General features: G+C 44.4%; 1 pseudogene across 1 annotated transcript; it reads right to left on the bottom strand.

Moving 5' to 3' along the window:
* Nucleotides 1-277: 277 nt before the first annotated feature.
* On the bottom strand, nucleotides 278-1,893 carry LOC311102980 (F-box only protein 15-like; annotated as a pseudogene). The gene has a single exon. The product of its transcript is annotated as an F-box only protein 15-like (transcript).
* Nucleotides 1,894-4,578: the final 2,685 nt, after the last annotated feature.

The raw sequence follows: 4,578 nt of genomic DNA, 5'->3' as shown, positions 1-4,578 counted from the left end.
AACTTAGGAGTCTGGCACTTGTATTGAAATATAATATAATTTAGCATTAAATATTCATCAAGCATTCCAACAGGGCTATGATATGTTCTGCTGTCACCATGACAAATATCTGCATTTGAAAATTGGCCCATTGTGCCCCCCATAAAGGGCTAGAAACATACACATAACAGATTAAGTATTTTTAAGATATTTTGGAGCATAGGAAAATTTACTTTTAAAAAACAATACAGAGATCATATAGTACAAACTTACAGCATCCACTCAACAGTCATCAGCCTTAGTAGGCTCTCCCAAAGTGCTGGTTGACTTTGACTGTGCTGATGTAGATCATCAGATTAATAAGTAAGAACTGTCTCTGTTCCTCCAGCCGCACCACATCCATCTGTACCTTGCCCTCTGCATCCTGGTACTTGATCAGGAAGTGCTGGCCCTGGTAGTCATAGGAGAAAGGCTCCTCATTGGCCAGCACCATGGAGACGGGCATGCTGACACACCAGAAGGGCATCTGGGATTCATCCAGCAGGGTCAGGCTCATCATGCAGCAATTCTTCACAGTCCCCTCCAGAGCATCAGACCTCCAGGGCAGGCTGACCCTAGCAGAGAGAGGGGTGTGCTGGGACTGCTTACTCCTGATGATGGCATTCAGCTGGATGAAGCCTTCATGGATCTGACCTTTCCGACAGAAGAGTTCAGGGAAGTGGCCAAACATGATCTCCGTCACGGTGTTGTGGAGGGTAATGTGTAGCGTGTAACCATGTAGACCGTAGTTCGGGTCCACGTCGTCGAAAGGAGGCATGTTCTCTGGAATGGTGTAGGGGCAAACAGACGAGCCCAGGAGACTCCTCTCCACCAGCCTGTGGTAGTGGAAGGTGGCCATCACAAAGGCTATGGACGACTGGCCCCTCCAGATGCCGATGACGATGCCAGGCGACAGCAGCAGCAACATGACCAGTCTGTCTCCACCAATCACCTGGCTGCTTTTAGAGATGCTGTTGTCTCCACCTATCACCTGGCTGCTCTTAGAGATGGTGTCAATATCCAACTGAGCCATCAGAGACCACCAGCCTGGCTTGATGGCGCTGGGACATTTGAGGGGAACTCTCTTGACACCGTGAAGCTGTACGGTAGAGAGTTGGTGGAAGGCGGGCCATGAACCGTTGCTCCAGCACACCGTCACTGACGAGTCACTGTAGTAGGTGTGGCTCTGCTCAAAAGTCCCCTCACAGCCCGACTTGTCACACACTGTGATCTCCCAGGCCACACGCTGCTCTCTGAGGACTCTCTCTGTGTGGCTGGGAAGGCCTGTGTAGGGGTTGATGGTTCTCAGCTCCTTCAACCACTTGGTGTGGTTGTTTCCAGCTATGGTCCTGAAGTACAGCCTTCTCCAGTAGCCCTCTGGTCTCTCCTGAACCTTCATCACACTCAGCTTCTCCACCACCTCGTCCATGTGCATGGCCTTCAACTTCTTACTCTCCCCATATTTTGCAGAGTACTTTTTACGCCACATTCCATTGTTTTTGGCCAGCTTATAGAAAAGCTTGTTGACGTAGCTAATGCAGTAGAGAGAAGAGGCATCCAGGTTCCACAGGATCTTCATTAGGATCTCAGGTGGCAGTTGCTCTATGTGGTTCTGAGTGCAGCCAGCTGGCCTTGCAGCATGTCTAGTAGACCTTGGTAGCGGAGAGGTGAGTCTCTTTGTTGGTACCCTGCTTGGTACTTGATGGCTGGGTACAGTGGCCTTTTTCTGTGTCCGTGGCACTCGTTTTGCATTGTTGGTAGCCAAGCATCTTTGAGTGCTCGAGCCCGGGGATTTTGTGGGCATGATTTTCCTCTTTTAGGACCTCTGCACTTCTTTTCGCTTGTAGGTCCTCTACCCTCGGTTGGCGGTGACATAAGGGAAGTGTTAAATATAAAGAAATCCCACCCATTTAACTTATTTTTAAATGTAACTAAATGCACTCTGGAAGGCAACAGAATAATATGCCATCTGTTCATTGCTCACATACTTCCGAGTTATTCCAGACTCTTGTAAATACATTTAATTAAATGTCAACTTAAAATGAAAGGTTATCCAAAGAAGTTTGGCATTATCGGATGTGAACTTCAAAAAACACTGAATGAAATCCAGAGTTTCTGCCTGTTAAAAACCCAATCCCAAAGTTTTATCTGCATAGAGAACCTGGAAGGAGCATTGAGGCGTGAGCCTCCAAATATGTATTGATCATCTCCATGGGGGTCTGAGGGGTAGATTGCTTTGCAGAACAGACTGTGTCGCAAATGGCACCCTACTTTCTATATAGTGCACTGCTTTTGACCAGGGTCCATAAGGAATAGGGTGCCATTTGGGATGCATCCAAGAACAGAGCTAAGCTGCACCGCACCAAGCACTCCAGGGCTCTGAATTAATTAACCACTATGACTAAACTGCTGCATCGACATAATCATGTAATAATTGGGGCAACAATTATGTTAACAACATTGCGCTATAAGGAAACCATGCTGGGTCCATATTTCATCATTCATACATACTTTGCAGGGGGAGGCATCACTTTACATGGTTCGATTGCTTTGCACTGTAGTTCACAAAATACAGCGATAAGAAGTTACTATAATAATAAGCTGGGTGCTTATATTTGTCCTGTTTCACACATGTAGAAGTGTGTATTAATACACATGTGAATTGGGAATGTGTTTTTGGCATATCCCAACTCTTCCTGAGACACCGTCAGGGAGTGGGGTCACGGCCAGGGTCTGCCATTATCAACGGCTATGGAGGAATTAGATTTTTCACTTTGTTGGCTCTGGGATTCGAACTAGCAACCGTTTGGCCCAATGCTCTAACCGCTAGGCTACCTGCTGCCCATACTGTTATAGACAACTAATTTGGATGATAAGTGTGAAAAAGAGAACTGGAAACAACCTCCATAGCCACCTACATGGTTTGTAAATCCATCTTGTACGTATATTTCCTATTTACTGATATTAGGCTGTGTTAGAACTTATTTATACACTATAAATGAATGTAGCTGAAACTAAAACCCAAGGACCCAGATATAACGTATCTCTCCTGGAGCATGAAGAGGGATTTTCCCTCCAGGAAACAAACTCCATCCATCCTCAAAGATGTATTGTATGTCTAATGACAAAAACATCTTTGCTTTGTAGAGCCATTTATTCCTGAGTGCACTGACTACTCTTACCAGGGTGGCATGTCTATGTAACACAGGGGGTTGGTGGCACCTTAATTGGGGAGGATAGGCTCATGGTATTGGCTGGAGCGGAATCAGTGGAATGGTATCAAATACATCAAACACATGGTTTCCATATGTTTGATGCCATTCCATTTGCACCATTCCAGACATTATTATGAGCCATCCTCCCCTCAGCAGCCTCCACTGCTATGTAAACAGAACATGCAGCAGCATCAATACAGTGCTTCCACTACACATAACGTCATGCTGCACAATGTGCCAGCTCAATAATTGCCAGAATTCACTACACAAGACATACATCACAGCCACAATAAGCATCTGTCTTCATCAGACCAACAGTTTCCCTCAAACACCAGGCAGACGTGCAGCCTTGTGTATTCACAGAGATAAAACACAAAGAGATAGTGGGTGTATTGTGGTGTCCTATCGCATCAACATTTGACCACATTGCAGTCATTTGGTGTGAAGATGTGACCATGTTACTGTCATAACTCTAACAGGGGTGAGCAACATAAACAGTTTCTCTGAGCCAAAGCTCACCAAATGAAAAAAGTCAAGCGTCAAGACAACATGCACACACACACACACAAACACTCACACACGCGCATGCACATGCACACACACACGCGCACGCACGCACACACACACACGCACACACACACGCACACACACACACCTAGTCTGCCATTGGATAATTTAAAACTATCTTGTCAAAATAAATAAGTGATCCCAACAGCTTTTATAGCACTGTTTCCTCTGGTACAGATCTGGTACAACCCCTCAGAGACAAAATATGTATTATGCTGCCTAGTGGGCATATCGAGGAATGATCTTCTCATGATCCAACACGGATACGCAGAAGCCACGTTCAAAGCTACAGTGAAAGAAAACAGTCATTACCATTTCAAAGTTTTCTCAGAAAATTCAGGCTATAGAGTAATAATGAATTCCTTGGCTTTCAACCTGCATGTGATGTCTCACTTTAGATGATTTGAGGAACATTTCCACCAACAGAGAAATTTTTATTTGAGATAGATTTAGAAACAAATACAATAAACAAAAACATTTAACATCTGTCAACAAAGTTTAATTTATTTTGCAGAATAACACATGGCTTTTATGTGGAAACAGGAGACAATCGAAGATATACCCACTGCCAAAAGTTTGATTGCCAAAATGTGAAAATAGGGATCTATTCTTGTATTACTGATCTTCCTTTAACCTCTTAAGGATTGGACCCTTTTTTTCAATTTTCGCCTAAAATGACATACCCAAATCTAACTGGCTGTAGCTCAGGACCTGATGCAAGGATATGCATATTCTTGATACCATTTGAAAGGAAACACTTTGAAGTTTGTGGAATTGT

Source organism: Coregonus lavaretus, assembly GCF_964263955.1.
Source record: "Coregonus lavaretus genome assembly, chromosome: 27".
NCBI lineage: Eukaryota > Metazoa > Chordata > Actinopteri > Salmoniformes > Salmonidae > Coregonus > Coregonus lavaretus.
Note: the sequence above shows the minus strand (reverse complement) of the source record. Positions and strands in the feature narration are given on the sequence as shown.